This window comes from Mandrillus leucophaeus, unplaced genomic scaffold (assembly GCF_000951045.1).
Source record: "Mandrillus leucophaeus isolate KB7577 unplaced genomic scaffold, Mleu.le_1.0 Scaffold461, whole genome shotgun sequence".
NCBI classification, from domain to species: Eukaryota; Metazoa; Chordata; class Mammalia; order Primates; family Cercopithecidae; genus Mandrillus; species Mandrillus leucophaeus.
The window spans coordinates 1,469,159-1,489,686 of NW_012104932.1; the positions used below are offsets into that span (position 1 = coordinate 1,469,159).

The 20,528-nt window shown below is 39.5% G+C and overlaps 1 protein-coding gene across 2 annotated transcripts in view; it reads right to left on the bottom strand.

Moving 5' to 3' along the window:
- SOX5 (SRY (sex determining region Y)-box 5) overlaps positions 1-20,528 on the bottom strand; it is a 1,081,658-nt gene that overhangs the window by 953,984 nt on the left and 107,146 nt on the right. The gene's annotated exons all lie outside the window — the stretch shown is intronic.

Below are 20,528 nucleotides of genomic sequence, written 5' to 3' on the forward strand. Positions count from 1 at the left end.
GCAGCACTATTCACAATAGCAAAGACTTGGAACCAACCCAAATGCCCATCAATGATAGACTGGATAAAGAAAATGTGGCACATACATACCATAGAATACCATGCGGCCATAAAACAGGATGAGATCATGTCCTTTGCAGGGACATGGATGAAGCTGGAAACCATCATTCTCAGCAAACTAACACAGGAACAGAAAACCAAACACCACATGTTCTCACTCATACGTGGGAGCTGAACAATGAGAACACATGGACACAGAGAGGGGAGCATCACATACCAGGGCCTGTCAGGGGATGGGGTGCTAGAGGAGGGATAGCATTAGGAGAAATACCTAATGTAGAGGATGGGTTGATGGATGCAGCAAACCACCACGGCACATGTATACCTATGTAACAAACCTGCACATTCCGCACATATACCCCAGGACTTAAAGTATAATAAAAAAAGAAATATATTTTGTAAGGCTATAGCTGCCATAGATAGTAATTCCTCCAACGGAACTAGGCCAACTAAATTGATAACCTTCTGGAAAAGATTCACCATTCTAGATGCCATTAAGACCATTTGTGGTTCATGAGAGGAGGTAAAAAAGAAAAAAATCAATATTAACAGGAGTTTGGAAGAAATTGATTCCAATCTTCATGGATGACTTTGGCCATGGTTCAAGACTTCAGGAGAGGAAGGAACTGCAGATATTGTGGAAATAGCAAGAGAACTAGAATTAGGAGGGGAGCCTGAAGATGCAACTGAATTGCTGCAATCTCATAAAACTTTAATGGATGAGGAGTTGCTTCTTATAGATGAACAAAGAAAGAGGTTTCTTAAGATGGAATCTACTCCTGGTGAAGATGCTGTGAACACTGTTGAAATGGAGGATTTAGAATAACTTAGTTGATAAAGCAGTGGTTTGAGAGAATTGACTCCAATTTTAAAAGAAGTTCTACTGTGGGTACAATGCTGTCAAACAGCCTTGCCTCCTACAGAGAAATCTTTCATGAAAGGAAGAGTCAACTGACATGGCAAACTTTATTGTCATCTTAAGAAATTGTCACTGCCACCCCAACCTTCTGCAAACACCACCCTGATCAATCCACGGCTATCAACACTGAGGCAAGACCCTCCTTCACCAGCAAAAGGATTACGACTCACTGAAGGTTCAGACGATCATTAGCATTTTCTAGCAATAAAGTATTTTTAATTAAAGTATGTACATTCTTTATTTGGACATAATGCTATTGCACACTTAATAGACCACAGTATAGTGTAAACATAACATTTATATGTACTGGGGAAACATTTGTGTGACTTGATTGATTGTAATATTTGCTTTATTGCAGTGGTCTGGAACTGAACTTATGTCTCTGAGGTATGCCTGTATAGTTATGCAGCTTCCTGCCCTAGATTTCCCCCATTCATCTATCTAGAAGGACGATCCTGAGCATGCTCTTCCTTTCCCAGTCTTCCCAGCTCAATCTCATTTCACTTTGTTCACTCAAGTGGAAGTGAAATTTCCATATCATAAACTATGTGCACAGGCCAAAAACATCTATGCTATTGTCAATTTTTTAAAGACCAAAATTGCATTAAAAACAGAAATAGGCCAGGACCAGTGGCTCACGACTGTAATCCCAGCACTTTGGGAGGCCGAGGCGGGCAGATCACGAGGTCAGGAGATCGAGACCACCCTGGATAACACGGTGAAACCCCGTCTCTATTAAAATTAAACAAAAATTAGCCAGGCGTGGTGGCGGGTGCCTGTAGTCCCAGCTACTCGGAAGGCTGAGGCAGGAGAATGGTGTGAACCAGGGAGGCAGAGCTTGCAGCGAGCCAAGATTGCACCACTGCACTCCAGCCTGGGCCACAGAGCGAGACTCCGTCTCAATCAATCAGTCAATCAATCAATCAATCAATAAGGAAAATCTCATTGCTAGCACATTCCTTGAAGTCAGGAAATACACATGTGCATGGTGCCTTGCATATACTACCTGCTCAACAAATGTCTATGAAATAAGCAAACATCTTGGTTGGTGGCGATTTAAAATTCTAGTCAATAAAAATTGGAGTCAAATTTTAACTGCCACATAAGTGAAGAATGAGGAGAAGGGGGAGAAGTAAGATAGGAGAGGTCTTCCTTGGCAGGGACATTATGTCCTACCCTGCCCCAGTGCTGGCTCTTATGGTGCGAGTTTGGATGGGTGCCTCAGAGATTAGCCTCACACTGGTTCTTGGACACTGGCAATGCCACAGATGCTGATTGAGGAACCCCCTCAACTTCTACCTTAGACAATCTACTCTAGTCTCTTTCTGCTGAGGTCATCTTCCTCCTGACAGTAAATTCTTCGGTGTGTGGGGTGGGAGCAGTCATAATTGACACCCTTCCACAGGATCCACAGATGATCTCCAGGAGATCCCATCTCTTCCCTACTAGCTGTGAAAGTGTGGCTCATTCCATGCATCCCTGTTTCATTGCCATGGTTTCTTGCCTTCTTACCTTTGCATGCGTAGGTCGGGTACCAGACTCTGCAAGCCCTAGGGGCTAGGCCACCTGTACCATGCTCCCTGAGTGGTTGTATGGCATCCCATTCATATGATCCCTTGTGTGTGTGTGTGTGCACGCGTGTGTGAAGAACAGGAGAAATACCTCAGCACCCTCACAGAAATTCTCTCTACTGGAAACTGTGCGACCATACTCTTCATCAGTCTTACTAAAGTCTCCCTCCTTCTCCCGTCACCTACTCCCTCAAGGAGAGGTGAGGCAAAAGGAAACGAACAAGTAAGATTTTTTCAATCTCCCAGACAATCCTGAACAGATGGTTTGACCCACATTATTCTTGGTCCTTCAAGCCCTGCTGCAGCTCTGATGCAATATGGTAAGCTGAATATAACATGGGATATAGGGGAAATTATTGGATATCCTGGTATGTAAGAAATCAAGACTTTGCCACAACTTGGGTCACATCCCACAGTCAGGGTTCATGCATTCTCTCTTACCAAATAATGACCCGAGAATGCAAGTTTGGAGGAATTCTTATTGTAGGACTTTCACATTCACTGTTACCCACTGGAACGGCTGCATTGAGAACCCAGGATTTGTTTCCCAATCCAGAACCCATGTCCTAAGACTTTGATCAGAAGGAACAATAATTTCCTAATAGAGCCCTGTGTGCAGACAAATAATCAGAAATGCAAAAAAAAAAAAATTCCTCCTCCCATCCTACTGCACAAAACAACCCTCTACATCATCCTACACTGCGTGTGCGATAATGGGCCCCATCCTCTCTTGTCTCATATTTAGTATTTATGCAATCTTTCTCCTCCTACAGTCCACCTAATCTTATGAAGCATAATTCTTTTTTCTCTTCCTCCTCCCTACACGAAGTTAATTCCTGACTCTCCTTAAGTATGTGCAAATTATTACACCAACCGTCCTTTAAAGCAAGCATCATACTGCAGCCTAAAACAGCAATTGGACGTGTTTTACTATTGCATATTATCGGAGCTTGCTTTTAGCACCTTTTACAACCAAAGTGTTGATTTTTTTCCCCTTTATAAAGTGGCAGTGGCAATCTGTGGCAGCATGCTACACACACAAGTTCATGGTAAGTTCAGAGGAAAGGAATGTTCAAAGAAAACCAGACTCAAAGCATTGTGGGTAGCGATATAAAAAGTTGACAAAACAATGATAAACAATGGGGGGAAAAAGAAATAATTAAGTGTTCTGAAGCACTGTATCAGCATTTTATGCATTGTTAACTTTTTTTAGGAAACCATTTTATTGTATGCGGTTTCATGGAGAGATACTAACCCAGTCTGTTGGAACGGCACTCTGCATGTATAATGCTTATAAAACTTTTTTTAATAAAAAAGAAAATGGGCAAATATGTCTGCCTGAGATAAGGCTTTCTGAACAAAATATAATACATGGAAATCCTTTCTTGAAGTGCTTTGTGGATTTAAGGAGGTAGGAAACTTAAAACAGTGGAGTAACAGTAAACACGTAAGTCTAAACAAGGTGTGAAAAATTGGACTATACGCCCTAACAAGCAAAGCAAGAAGTAAATGAGAAACAGCTAAGAGAGAAAGGATAAATACTTTATAGACACTTTTTTTAAAAGGTATCTATGAACAACAATGTGAACTTCTGAGATCTGTAAAACAGGCAAAATTTTGTATATTGCTAGAACGCAATCCTAACTCATTTAGAGTATACAGTCTATATTTGATGTCCTGTTAGGTCAATTTCTATGTAGATTACATCCTCTTATCTTATTTGCACTCATTTATTCAACAAATATTTGTTTAGTTTCAGGCATTATTTCAGGCACTAGGGATTCGTTAGTGGACGGAACATGAAAAACTCCCTGTATCCAAGAACATTATATTCCAGTGAACAGAGAAGACGAGGAACACAATAAATGAATATATGGTATATTAGAAGGTGCTACAAACCAAGGAGAAAAATAAAGCAAAGAAGAGAGATAGATTGTCATAGGGCCGGGGAGCAGAGAGCAGGTGCGGGCTAGGGGAGTGTCTGCTGCTTTAAAGTTTACAAGTTTTAAGAGGAGACGTTAATGAGAAAGTCACACTGCACAAAACTAGGAGGTGGTAAGGGAGCAAGCCGTTCACTTAACTGAGCAGCGTAATGAAGGAGCAAATTCAAAGGTCCAGAGGTGGGAGCTGCCCCAGCATATTAGACAAACGTCAAGGAAGCCAGTGTGGCCGGTGAAGAGTGAGCAAGAGATAGGGCAGCTCATAATGAGTTAAAGAAGTAACCAAAGAGCAGGATCACTCTGGGCATTACAAGGACATTAGCTTTTATTCTGAAGGTGGTGGGAGGCCACAGGAGAATTCTAGATGATACAACATATGATAACCATTTCTTTCCCAAACCAAAGTAGTTATAATGTTTGAGTTTTGTAAATGTAAGTTTATAAATTTTGTTTTATTTTAATTTTATTTTATTTTTTTTAGAGACGGAGTCTTGCTCTGTCGCTAGGTTGGAGCGCAGTGGTGCGATCTTGGCTCACTGCAACCTCCGCCCCCTGGATTCAAGCAATTCTCCTGCCTCAGCCTCCTGAGTAGCTGGGACTAAAGGCGCACACTGCCACACCTGGCTAATTTTTTGTATTTTAGTAGAGATGGGGTTTCACCGTGTAGCCCAGGCTGGTCTCAAACTCCTGAGCTCAGGCAATCCACCCCGCCTCGGCTTTCCAAAGTGCTAGGATTCCAGGTGTGAGCCACCATGCCTGGCCAGTTTATGGAATATTTTTTGTTTGTTTGTTTGTTTGTTTGTTTTTGAGACGGAGTCTCGCTCTGTCGCCCAGGCTGGAGTGCAGTGGCCGGATCTCAGCTCACTGCAAGCTCCGCCTCCCGGGTTCATGCCATTCTCCTGCCTCAGCCTCCCGAGTAGCTGGGACTACAGGCGCCCGCCACCTCGCCCGGCTAGTTTTTTTGTATTTTTTAGTGGAGACGGGGTTTCACCGTGTTAGCCAGGATGGTCTCGATCTCCTGACCTCGTGATCCACCCGTCTCGGCCTCCCAAAGTGCTGGGATTACAGGCTTGAGCCACCGCGCCCGGCCGATGGAATATTTTTAAAACATTTTTTGGGCCTCAAATCCATGTACTATAATAAGACAGGCCCCAGAAGTAAAGATGGACATAAGAATACTGCAAATGCTTTCAGTAAACACCTGAGGATGCCACATGAATTTAGCGATTTCTATCACACCCTGCTGAAAATCGCTGATTGAATTCACGGTACCAGTCAATAAATGTAAACTGTTCAGCATACCAAACCAATCTGATTCCGTCATATCTTGGAGAGACAATTTACTTCTTTACATAAACTAGGTTCCTACAAAGAAAAAAAAAGGGGCATACATTGTTGACACAGTCAAGTGTCTATTTGTTTTGTTCAGCACATATAAGATGCTAGAACAAGAATGAGTTGTCACAGTTTAGAGATGTTTGATAAAGAAACACTGAGACTGGTTAGCTGAAGGAAGGATACAATCTCCTGGCAGGCCAAGCTGCACAATAATCAGTATTGACTCAAATCAGATGTTATTGTGCATTATCAATGTAACAGGTTGAGACTTGAGTTTCCTCTGCAGGAAAAACTGTTTTGAAAGAACAAGGAAAAGCAGCTTTTTCAACACCCATTCTAATATAGTGCTTCATATAATGACTGCAAAACGGCACTGCTTTCTTGTCAACTCTGAATAAAGGACTTGGTCAGTAAAACCTCAGATTATTGCTCCACCAAATGTTAATATGCCAAAGTTTAACAAGCTTCCAGGAACCTGTGGTCTTTAAACTAGCGTTTACCTACGCAAGAGGTGAGATGTGGGGATGTGGAAGGGCTTGAGGTAGTTCTCGATTGGGGGTTGCTGATTTTTTAAGTTTCTCTAAACACACTTCTTGAAATGCCTAAAAGATGTTAGAAGAGGGGAATATTCTATCTCAAAAGGAGGGATGGGGATCTGTGAAACTTAACTGCTATTATCCTAGCTAGGGTAGTTAAAGGTGCATTTAAAGTTTGAACAGAAGAAACTAGCATTTATTAAGTACTCAACACTGTGCCAGGCCACTGAATGTGTGTGTGTGTGTGTGTATGTGTGTGTGCACCCACGCATGTGTGTGATTATCCCTACTCCATAGATGAAGAAAGCAAAGAAGCAGATAATCAGAATAGATACAGGACCTTGGACAAGAACATGAATGTAAGGATTCAAGAGTGAATGCAAATAAATTCATCATTAATAGGAAGCTAGGAACAGGACAGGAAATCTATTTGAATTCACTCATAGGAGATGCTATCTAGAAATGGGACATGAAATGTATTTGAATTCAACTGTAGGAGATGCTGTTGTGTGTTATCCACACAACCAAAGATCTTTCCTTTAGTAAATGAAGCACTCAGTGCCCCAGCTGCCAGAAGTGCCACAGCTTGGCCCTTCTCTGGGCACTGCCCTTGGTGAAAGGAAACCGCCTCATCCAAAACTACACTCCATCCCAGAAGCAGCAAATGTCTAATGCCTGCTAAGTGGGGAGGTATACAGACAACCCACTGCCTCACTTCAAGACAGCCTGGAAAGGCCATCCTAACTCCAGAGCTCCCCAAAGGATTGGCTGAGGCCTCTGTTGCAACTGCATCTCAATTCAACCTCTCTATCTGCCCATCCTGCTTCCTGCGTCTTGCATAAGCTATTGTTCCCTAGAGCACACCACAATAAACCTCACAGATACAAATATCAGAGACTCAAAGTGTGTTTCCAAAGGAAGCTGACCAAAGATGACACTACAGCAAGAATGAATACTAGATGATTTGTTTGGTACCATCTGAAAGAACTGAGATAGTAACTGATTCCACTGGTACCTCCACAGACTGACATTAGTTTCTAATGCAATCCCATTGTAACAGAGAGTCAGTCACAAGTACTCACAAGTAAGCTAGTTAAAACAATAAGCCATTTCAAGTTAAACGAGAAATTGTCAATCAGTGATTTTATAGTGACTATAAAGTGCTATATAGCTCATGTAAGCTACATGATGGTCAAATCTGCATGGTATCAGACATGTTTAATGAATGCACACTCCTTAACATGTTAAAACACGCTTGTTTGAGAACCTCTCTAATTTTATTAAAATTATGTGACTGTATGCGTTGAAAGAGAGCAAAAAAAGGAGGTAAAAGGGAAAAGGATACATTTCATTGTGACAGACTGAGTTTCGTATAGATTCAAAGATAGAGTCTAAAGTGGATTATTAGACAGATGACTTCTGAACGCTAAGACCAGGAAATAGAGATAATAAGGAGTCCAGAATAGGTTAAACAGGTAACACAAGAAACATAATTTTATTATATCTTGGCTTGGTTAGGATACTGACATAGCACTGATTTTGCTGTGATCAAGACAGAGCTATGGACTGTATAATGACATAAATAGGCAAGATTATGAAATATGTAACAGTCACATTCATAGAGAGCTGCTACCATAATCAATATTAGTTTTTAAGAAAAATTTTGGTGCCTGCAAACTCTGCCTTTAACTCTCACAGTTTAGGATTCCACAGTGTTTGATCTGGTGATATGCAATGGAACAAAACATACAGGGAGGGCTTGGACATTGGACATACTTGCAGGATACAAGCAACTATTGATGGGAACAGGGTTAGTTTTATTCTCTAAGGAGGAAATTCACTATGACAGACAGAACATATAATCTGAAGGATAATTATACTATACATTCCTGTAAAAGACAATAGCACGAAATAGCCAAGGTATAACGACACAAGGGCCAACAGATTATGGAAACCTCAGAGATAAGTGCTACTCAGAAGAAATCACGGGGCCTTTTGCAACCAGCATTTAACAAATATTTATCGCAATCTCCTATGTGCTAGGAACTGCTTTAGGCACTGGAGACACAGCTATGAACACGAGAGATAAGACCCTGCCTACATATACTCTAATAGTGGGAGCAGACAGATAATAAAGGACTAATAAATTTTTAAGAAAAACAACCATCCCATGAAGATGATTGCTATAAAGAAAATAAAACATGCTAATATGATAGGGAGAGACTGAGACTACCCTAGATTGGGTGGCAAAAATAATGCCTCCTGACAAGGTATTTGAGCTAAGATCAGAAACACCCAGGAAAATTCAGCCATTTGAAGGTAAGAAGGAAGAATATTCCCAGCAGAGAGACCCGATGTTTGAAAGGCCCCATGTGGACAAGTTTAGTGTTTGTAAGGAACAGAAAAAATCATCATATGGCTAAAATACACTGAGTGAGAGATGCAAAGCTTAAGAGATGAGATCAGAGAGATCAGCAAGAACTGGGCCATAGAAGCTTCATGCACCAACATGGGGAAGAGTGACATGACTGATTTGTTTAGAAAGATCACTCTGGCTACTGTTCAGAGGACTGACTCTATAGTACAGGTGAGGGTGATTACAAATGGAATTTCAAAAACCAGGTAAGAGGTCATTGCCACAGAGCAGGCAAGAGGTGATAGTAATGAGAGAGTCTAAGAAGCCGAAATTTAATAAGGATAAACATAATATCTGTTGTATATCAACAATTCCCCCCTAAAAAACAATAGCACACTATAAGATGGGAGATTTACGAGTTAGCAGCAGCACAGAGTGAAAAAACACAGAGGGAAACAAAATAATGGGGGTGTATCAGTGGGACACAGAGGCCAACCTGAAGGAGCTCCCAATGGCCAACACTGAAACAATCTGGGCAACAAAATAAATAGCATACTCTTGTATGATAATCCAAGGATCAAACATATCTCCATGAGTCCATACTGATAGAAATTGGTGACTGAATAGATCATAACTGGGAGAGAAGAGAAAAATCTCTAGTACAGAGTTCCAAACAATTCTTGTAAATACTCCCCAGTCAAGAAGGTGGAGTTTAACTCCCCTCCTCTTGAGCAGGGGCTGCTCTTCCAAAGAGAACAAACAGTATGGAAAGGGAGAACAGAGTAACTTTACACTGGAGAAACCTTGGCCAGGTGAAAAAGGTTAGTGTCATCAGCAATAAGCCAAGCTGACAGCATGTGCCCTTGGTATGATGTGATGAAAACAGCACTTCACCTTTGTGACCTTCCTCTCCCAACCCCACAAGCCCCATCCAAGCATGAGGAAAACATCAGACAAGCACAGACTGAGGGACACTCTAAAAATACCTGACTGTCAAGGTCATGAAAAACAAGGAAAATCTGAGAAACTGTCACAATCCAGAGGAAGCTAATGAGACATGACAACTAAAAGTAATACGGTAGCTTGGATGGGATTCTGGAACAGAAAAAAGGACACTATGGGAAAAAACTAAACACATCTAAATAAAGTACAGAGTTGACTTAATAGCATTGTACCAATGTTTGTGCATTTGTTGTGCCAAACACACTATAACAACATCATATGTTAACAACAAGGATAGCTGGATGCAGGGTAAATAGTAACTGTCTATACTATTTTCTCAACTTTTCTGTAAAACTATTGTAAAATCAAATATTTTATGAAACAATAAAAAGCACAGAGGTCTTGTATTGCTTCCCATCAACAGAAGTATGGGCAAATGGGAGCCACAGCCACCTCTACTCAGTCTCATTGGAGCATGCCCGCAACACTGTGAGAAACCCAAGGTGCCGTGTTTGGAGAGGGGTGCGGACAAATTGCTCCTAAAACAAGTGTGGCCGGGCGCAGTGGCTCACGCCTGTATTTCCAGCACTTTGGGTGGCCAAGGTGGGTAGACCATTTGAGGTCGGGAGTTCGAGACCAGCCTGACCAATACAGTGAAACCCTATCTCTACTAAAAATACAAAAATTAGCTGGGCATTGGTGGCATGCACCTGTAATCCCAGCTACTTGGGAAGCTAAGACAGGAGAATTGTTTGAACCCATGGGGTGGAGGTTGCACTCCAGGCTGGGCTGGGCAACAGAGTGAGCCTCTGTCTCAAAAACAAACAAACAAAAACAAAACAAGTGCAAGTCAACTTAAAGACATGTCATATGAGACACAACTAAAAGTACTAGGTATATTTAACCTATAAAACCTGAAAGGCACAATAACCATCTCACAATATATGAGAGACTCCTATAAAGAGTGAGGATGAGGATTGGATCTTCTAAATCTCAAACTGTAGCATTGGGTAAAAGTGGAGAGAAAAACTACTGCTGAAAAAAATATCCATTCACAAAAAGGAAGAACTTACTATAAACCTGGAATTGCCCACCCTGGAAGGCAACAATAAGCCCTGGCAATACTGAGCATTCAGGTCTCTCCCGGAAACATATTGTCCACGGTGTTGTAGGGGAGACAAGTATTCGAACTACAGGGCACTTCTTGGTATTAAACACTAAAATTTAATGCTTTCCTGCTTCTTTACCACCACTTCATAAATAAGAAGAGAAAACCAGTTGTGCCCTTAATTCATGTTGCACTATGCTATTTCTACACCTTATTCACTTTTAAGTTTTTATTATTAACAGATACTTTTGCTTACTTATCTTTTTGAGGTGCATTTTAACCATGGGTAGACCTTCTCAACTGTGTTATTGGAATAACGTGGAATAATATATCCCTATATTATTATCTCCAGCCCAGACCTCACTACTGATTTCAAGATTCACCAATCCAATTTTTGCTTTGACCTCTCCACATGAAGGTCTAACAGGCATTTCCATCTTAATGTGTCCAAAACAAACCTCCTGTCTTTCCATCCAACCCCGCACCTCCCCCAGTCTTCCTCATTTCAGGAAATGCCACCAGCCTGTACCTAATTTCCTCCCCGCTACCCCACCCTCTGCTTCCATTTCATTAGCACATCCTAGGTTTAATTAATTGTCCACTTCTCTCCATCTCAACTACCACCCCAAGTCCAAACTAGAACTTCCTACACTATTATAATCACTTCCTAACTGGATCCTCTACATTGTTTCCTGTAATTTATTATTCACAAAGCAATCAGAGGGAAGACTACACAGTCTACAACTTCCTTACCCCTTCTTACAAAACTCCAACAGCTCACCAGTGCACTAACAAAAACAATTCTAATTCCTTACTCTGTGTTCTCGCTCTTAGCAACTCTCGAAACTCTTCTTACTATTTTCCTCCTTGCCAATGCTCCAACCACATTAGCCTTCTCTCTGTTCCTCCATAACCTCAAGTTTGTTTCTCCCTTGGGGATACTGAACCAACTGTTCTCCCTGCCTAATACGCTCTCCCCATGATCTTCAAAATATCTAGCTCCTTATTATTTTACACTGGCCATTAAGGTACTCTTCATCACATCAGCCTATTTTAGCTTTCTGCGGAGCAGTTACCACTCGCTGACATTTTCACGTCGCTTTGTTTGTGTTGCTTTTATCTGAGTTTTCTGAGAACAAGAACCCTTGTGCAGCTTATTTACAGCTGTAGCCTCAGACCCAAAACCGGCCTGGAAGATAATAGTAGTAGTAAGTATTTTTTCAAGGAATTAGTGATTTTAACAATACATGTGAAGATGGCATCCTCTGTTACATGGCTTAAAATCTTCTAGATCTTCTTTTCTAACTTTTGAAGAAATACAAACAATCTTCTAAAATATAATTAATAGTAAGTGAACACATGGTAACCATCAAATGACACTTATTCACCAGACTTTTCCTACATTGCCCAAGTTGACTCTTGCACCCCTCTGTCTCTTTGTATACGTTTATGCTACTCCTGTGACTGAAATCCTCTCCTGAAGTGTTCCCTAACCCCCAAACATTATCTGTGAAAGTATTATCATCCGTGAAAATTACTACCTATCTTTAAGACCAAATCCTAAGACTACCTTCCCTTTGACACACTCTCTATTTGTAAAATGAGTATGCACACCCACAATATTTTGCTCCTTAATGACAATGCTAATCTCAATGAGGAAGCTGGGTATTATAAATAGGAATTTCCCCAAATTTGTTCCTTAGAACAGGACTTGAGAAAATTGATGAAATTCACCTTAGCTTGGGAAACACTGCAAAATATACCCACTTTTAGGGATTCACAATGCACAATGTGAAAGTCTCTGGAAAAATCCCACAGTAAGTAATGTGTGGGGTTTCACTTTCTGTAACTCAAACTTTCTTGTTTTCCAATATTTGACCATGGAAGCACCAATCATCTTCTTTTCTAATTTTTGTGGCTACATAGTAGCTATATATATTTACAAGGTATATCAGCTATTTTGATATACAGACATACAACATGTAATAATCTGATCAGGATAAATGGGGTATCTATCACTTCAAGTATGTATTTATTTAATTAATTTATTTATTTATTTTTTGAGACAGCCTGTCACCCAGGCTGAAATGCAGTGGTACAATCTCAACTCACTGCAACTTCTGTCTCCCAGGTTCAAGTGATTCTCCTGCTTCAGCCTCCCAAGTAGCTGGGACTACAGACATGCACCACCACACCTGGCTAATTTTCGCATTTTTAGCAGAGACGGGGTTTCACCATATTGGCCAGGCTGGTCTTGAACTCCTTACATCAAGTGATCCACCCACCTTGGCCTCCCAAAGTTTTGGGATTACAGGCATGAGCCACCCATGCCCAGCCAAGTATTTATCCTTTACGTTACAAACAATTCAATTATACTCTTTTAGTTGTCTTAAAAAGTACAATTAAGTTATTACTTACTAGAGTCCCCCATTGTGCTATCAAATGTTAAATCTTGTTCATTGTTTTAATTTTTTTGTGCCCATTAATCATCCCTGCTTCCGCCACCCCCTCACTACCTTTCCCAGCCTCTAGTAGCCATCTTTCTACTCTCTAACACCATGAGGTCAATGGTTTTAATTTTTAACTCCCACAGATAATTGAGAATATGTGATATTTGTCTTTCTGTGTCTGGCTTATTTCACTTAACATAATGACCTCCAGTTCCATCCACGTTGCTGCAAATGACAGGATCTCATTCTTTTTATGACTGAATAGTACTCCACTGTGTATAAGTACCACATTTTCTTTATCCGTTCGTGTGTTGATGGACATTTAGATTCTTTCCAAATGTTGGCTTTATGACTAGTGCTGCAATAAACATGGGGGTCCAGATATATAGATAGATAGATAGATAGATATAGATATATATATATACACACACACACACACATATACACACACACACACTGATTCCTTTCTTATGGATATATACCCAGCAGTGGAATTACCCAGGTCATGTGGTAGCTCAATGTGTAGTTTTTTGAGAAACCTCCAAACAGTTCTCCATAGTTGTTGCTCTAATTTACATTCTCACAAATAGTGTATGAGGGTTTCCTTTTCTCCACATCCTTGCCAGTGTTATTTATTGCTTACCTTTCGGGTAGAAGTAATTTTTTTTAACTAGGGTGAGATAATATCTCATTGTAGTTTTGATTTGCATTTCTCTGATCAACAATGTTGAACATCTTTTCATATAATCATCTTATTTAAAAAATGAATATCTAATATTAACTCTTCACGGATGATAATCTGAAAGACACCTGAATAGTGATTAAGAAGATGGGTTTTAGAAGTCTGCAGGTCTGTAGACTTTTTCATTTTAACCTGGGGTCCAACAGATATTAGAGAAACGACCATGAGCAAGTAACTAAACCTCTCTGGGCGTCCACTTTCCCAAGTTTAAAATGGAGTTGAATATGACTACTGCATAGGGTTAGTATAAACGTTGAATAAGAATGGCATGATGCCTGGGACATTGTAGCCACTCTAGGAATTATAGATGCCATTAGAAAAGTAATAATTTGCATTACTCTTGTACCTCAGTGAAATCAGAAATCTTAAGTCTTCACTTTCACATCTCCTACAAGGTCCAGCAGGTATCATGCAAAGAGACTCAAGAGTTTGCACACGGAATGCTTTGGGCAGAATATGGCCCAAACACATATTTCGACTGGTCATCACATGGTCTTGAAGGCTTCAGGCCTCACACCATCCCAATTGCTTATATAAGGCTCAATTAATAGATTTATGTCATCTACTTCATCCTCTGAGGCACCAGAGTTTGCAACTCCTTAGACAGAAGTCCTCAATTAATGTTTATTGAGGTGCTTGATCTCAGTGTATTCTGGCTTCCTTCCCTACCAAACACCTAAATATTTAACATACATCTCTTCAGAAAGAGCAGCTTGCATAAAGCAATGATTCACATATTTAAAATCTAAGTTATAAGGTAAAATGTGTAGTTTAAAAAATTATCCAACCTAGTGTGTACCTCCTTCCTCCCCTTCATCACAGAGGTCATCCACAGTTACTGGAGAAGTTCAGAGCAGGAAGGTGTCCCTTGGGACTGGCCATTAATGCCAACTCCCAGAGGGTGGGAGGCATTCTTACCTGGAGAGGCTAGACTGATGACCTTGAGAGGACCATTTCACCTTTGAGTTTCTATGAAATCATTGGAATTTAAAATAAAGCACTAAAAAGAACTTTAAGAGACCATCAAGGACATCCTCCTGCCTGTTAGAATATTTTTATATCTCCAGGTTCAATGTTGAAGTGTGAAGGCTTTAGCTGCAAGAGAAATTGATGGGTTAGAGGGCAAGAAAGCTTAGGGGGAGAGAAGAGAAAGGAAAAGAAGAATCTGAGGATAAAGGAATTTATGCCCTCCCAATTAACCTTACCAAGGACCTCAAAATTCCCAAGGCAACCTTGATTCTACCTTTCTTTCTTTTGTTTTCAAATATGGAATTTTCCCCAGGCCTAATGTTAGAATTGAGCATATTCTTCCTTTGATTTATGAGAACATTCAGGGAATATAAGGTCATGAAAGTTAGCAAACCAGCTGGCTTCAATGCAAAGTAATTAAATAGAAAGTCTTAAAAACTTAAAATCCTTACTAGACTTGTTTCAGAAGAATGTTAAATTTATTTTCCTTTGCATTTAAAGTACCCTCTTCTTATATTTTTTAAATATTTATTCTAGATTTACATTAACCTTTCTCTGATGACAGGAGTGGACCTAATTCAGAAAATCTATTAAAGAGTACAAATTAGAGCTCTGCATTTGTGGTTAAAACTACTGATGGACAACCACATTTCAGGAAATACATGGTTAAAGCAATTAGATAACCATAAATGCCTGTTAGTTCAGAAAAGCAAAGTTAAATGCTAGAATTTTTTCTTCCTTAAAAAAAAGGCACTATGTTTTGAAATAATAATAAAAAATTCTGATTTCTTAAGTTGAGCAAAAGTGCATGCTGAAGTGGTTACACTCTACTCATGAAAGCAATCTAGTCTGAGTGGCATTAAGATGTAGGTTTATAAGCTAGTCATAGCTTAATACTTACGTAAAATACCTACAGCAAGCATTGAGCTTGTCTATTTATTTTTCAACTCCTTTTATACTATCCTTAACTATCCTTAAATTGTACTTAGTAATATCTTATAGACCAGGAGAGCCTCTCCAGTTCTAGGTGTTGTAATTCCTTTGTAATATGCATATTTAGACATTCATGGTTAGTAATTTCTCTAACAGAAATGATGGCTTGAAACAATTCTCTTGCAGGTGTGATCCTGAGCACATTCACACAAGCAAATCACTCCTACATCCAGCGGCTAGGAAAGAGAGCCAATTTCTGGTAAATGGACATGATAGCCAATTAAAGGAAACCAACTGGTAGCAAGCTTAGATGACAAAACAAGAGCCAATTTTCTGTGACTTTTGCTTGCAGTACCAAGGCATGCTTTAATAGAGTGGCTTCAGGTGTTGGTACTCCATCAGCGTCTACATCTCTCTGATTCAGCATGACATAATAGCTCTTTCATTTTTGAAGGCCGAGTGTTTCCATTTTCTTGTATGCTATAGATATCCAAGAGCAAAGAGAGTTGCCACATTACATTTCTCCAAATAAAACCATAGGGTAGTCAAATTAATCTAATTATCTGTGACCCAATTTGCTAATACCGCTAAAAGCAATGTTAGGGAGGGCTTCTCTAGAGCTATGCTATTTGTTTCTTCATTCATTCTCTTGTTTTATTAATTTCCCACCAAAAATGCACCTGCTTAAGTATTCTGTGAATAAACTCGAACTACTGAAAAAGTGTGCTCTGTCTACCAGCACTTGGGAATATCTAATGAGTAGAGAATAGAAATTGTCTTGAGTTTCTATTAAGGTCTGAACCATTCTAAAGTGATCCACCATCATTTTTACATTTAGCAATCCCACTGAAGCAAGCAACTCTCAGGTGATTAACAAAACAGGTTAAACTACTGGCTCATCAGAGATCAGACATATCACTTGCACCTTTTTCCATGAAATCGCATGCTGTGTGAATTTTCTACTTGCTTCTTTCTTTTCTCACTTTTATCCTTCACCCTTGAAGTATCCACTCTGGTCTCTGCCTCAGATACAAACATGTGGCAGATTAAGGCATTTTAAAAAATAGCTTTGCATTCTATAGTAACAGAGATGCACAAACATTTAAGGGAATCGCTTTCATTCTAATTTTTCCACTTAAGAATTTACATTGACCCTCCATCTTTGGAAGCAAAAGACTTAATCCAAAAACCTCTGGGTTTTTAAAAATTTCTTCTTCAATGCCCTGTCATTCCAAATTTTTAACATTTGTAATGAGTATAATTATTTGCTTGGAATGCACCCTTCCATATAATGGTATTACAACTAAATTTTTATTTGAATTATGTTTATGGTAATAACTAATTTTTTTTTCATGACATAGGTTAAAAGTCTGCAGCCTCTAATTTGACAGGAACTCTATTATCACTTTCTGCAAAATTAGACAGGAAAGAATATTAAGACATCTAAAATCTGACACAAATAGAAATCACTTTCTCTCACTCTGCTTTTGTTAAAAAAAAAAAAAAAAGATGATTATATACTGTTTGACATCCTATTCTCAGGCAAACTAAGGGGATACAGAGGCTCACACCTCATTTATCCCACCAAATATACACCCTGCAAGAATGCATTGATATTTGAATACACTGAGCTTCCTTAGAAGTGGATCAAGTTAGCTTTATCTTCTTGATGGTTTCGTCCATGTAGCCCCCTTTGTTAGAACATAAAATACCTTCCCTGCAGGGTCCCAGCCCACAGGGTTAATCCATTGCACAGGAGAAACACACAGTCCTCAAACAGATAATCAGCTAATTAAAAATGGGTGAACATCATTGACATAGGAAGATTTCCTCTATTTGAAAGTGGAACAGAACCTGAACAGAATCTTAAGTTACAAAGTGGCTGATTTTCTAGGTGGCTTGTATAACTATTATCATTTTTTAGATGTCTCATACTGTATGTGAGCACTTTTGTTCTGGATATAGCTGCAAATGAAACTCCAAGAGCCATGGCTGTTGATAATGGTGCCTTTGAAGAGATGTGTATGAGAGCAATCCCTTAGAAACAGCACAAAAAGTCTGTCCTTCTACAAAGTTCAGCCAAGATTTCATAGCAGAGTATGTTGATTAATTTCACTTCGGAGAATGCATTCATGGAGCCCACACTCAAAATAACACCTCCAACTACATGCAGAGATTTTGAAGTTTAGCATTTCCCCAAACATCCCTGAAAGTGATAGCATTCCAATGAAGACTGGTAGTCAGCTGAGTATGAGTCAATGACCCTGAGATGCTAGGAAACTTTTCTAGACTCACTCAGTAGAGGCTGTGCTGTGCCCCTGGATGTCCCTCCAGGACCAAGGCCCTCCTTCCAGCTGCCAGGAGGTCTGACTGCTGATCACTCCCAAGTGATTCTTCCCCAGAACTGCCCACAGTAGAATGACTGTCCTACAAAGCGTCTAGGGGTAGAGAGGCCCAGTATCCTTACCTTAACTACGAACAGCTCTGCGAGACCATGCAGCCCAAAGCTCCCCGTGGATTAGCTGAGCTCTGAGTTGTGGCTGCATTTCAGTCTGCCTCCTCCTTCTGCCTGGTCCTGGAGAGCAGAGGGCAAAGTCTTACTCCTCACAGGTGTTCATCCTGAGAGCACTTGCAATCTCCAACTCAGCACCTCAGGAAACCCAGCCCAAGAGACTTTACAATAAGAGTAGCTGGAGGGCAACATAGAGATACTATAATTCAACTTTTCCTCTTTTGTAAAAAATACAGAAACCTCAGCCAAGAATAGTTAAACAATTTCCGCTGAACCAAACACCTAGTTAGTCCCAGGACCAGAGCCTCTATTTCTGGACTTACAGATGGGTGTTCCTTTATTAGAAATTGTTTTCTTCAAAGAACTTTTAAGTAAATGTCACCTAACAAAATCACATTTGAGCTTAAATCTGGCCAAGTAACTGTTAACATTCCATCTCTATTCAGGGTCCCACGTGCCATATCATATTTCTAGAAACTCTACCAAGGAAGAAGGGTCAGAATGCATGAGAGAGATTTAAGGGATCAGGGTGGTTGAGGTGGAACTGACTTTCTTCTGCACGTCTACTGGTACTATGCCAGGATCTTTACATGTTATCTTATTTAGCCTTCACAGCAACTCAGTGAAGAGAATATTCCTATTCTTACTTAACAAATGAAGGAACTGAGGTTCAGTTAGGTCATGTGGGAACGGACCACAGAGTCCTTGATGTGTCCATTCACCCAAGCACCTCACTGGGACTCCAAATAAACATTCGCTATCTCCCTTGGCTCACCAAGTTTGCAAATATGAAAGCTTCATTATCATTTACCTTCCTGATTCTCACTAATTAAAGACAGCTTCACCACATAATATATCTGTTAACTTGACTCGTTATAAATAAAAACCAACAATGCTACTACACTTCCCAGAGTGTGATTAGCATTTATGATTTCACAGTGCCAAAAATAAATCATTTACTTTGAAAGATCAGTAAACCTTAAACACATTCTTACAGTTGTGTAGCCAGTATAAAAAATTTACAATGACATCCCTTAACTAGGCACTTAAGAAATCATTTGGCAGTTTACTTTTTGCCAAATGCCATACATTGTTTTAATGTCAGATAGGAAGCAAAAGTTATTTATAGATTGAAATATAACACTATTAAAGCTCAATCTTGTATACAGTAACACATTCCAAATAGAGTTCTCAACACCACATTTTAAAGCGCAAATCACTGTATTCAATACCAGCGTATGAATATCATCTTCTTAATAGAGTACCAGATGTGTGACTAAGACTCCAAAAGAGGAGACAGTTAAAAGAAAAATCTAATAATGTCAATGGAGTATCTTTTACCTTAACCTGAAAATTAATTTTTGTGACTAAACTTTTAAAACTTGTTTTTTAAAAACTATATATATATGTGAATCATAGGAGACCAGTCAACAGGAGTCACAGTTAAATGCGAGTTTCCAACAATGCATGTTGCTTTTTACCAATGCTAGACTGACATTTTAGTTAATCTAAGTAATTTTTTAAGAGATTAGCATTTCTTATTTGGGCATACAGACACAACATTTTCAGCCTTGTGGGACTGTGTTTTCATAGTAAGATAAGACTTTGGATAATTTCCCTTTGGGGAAATTCTAGTATTTGTAGTTTTATGAGCACCAATTGTTATACTTTAGTTATAACAAGGCAGCTTCTGGATTCTATAAATAAAAAAATTTTCCAATATGTGGCAATTTTTAAATAAATAAGCAAAAAAATGGAAAATAATTTTAATGCAAACTGATTATTGCCCCAAAAATGAAGGAGCTGTCCCCATTCTTGCATAAACACACAGAACAATGTTCTATTTATTTCCAACATATAGCATGACCACCACTGGTTTTGAGGGCTATCACTGGTTTTACTTGACAGGTTTCAAAAGTAGTGGGCATTACAGATGTGGGAAGATGAGATAAAATGAGACATAAAATATTAAGAGTGTTCTCTCAACTCAGATTACTATTTTCCATTTTTATTCTATAAGGAAATCAGTCCCTTCTGAAATAGGGATGTGAGATAAAACACAGAACACCCAAGTAAATTTGAATTTCAGGTAAACAATTTTTTTTAGTATATGTCCCATGCAGTATTTGCATCGTGCATGTGAATCACCTGAA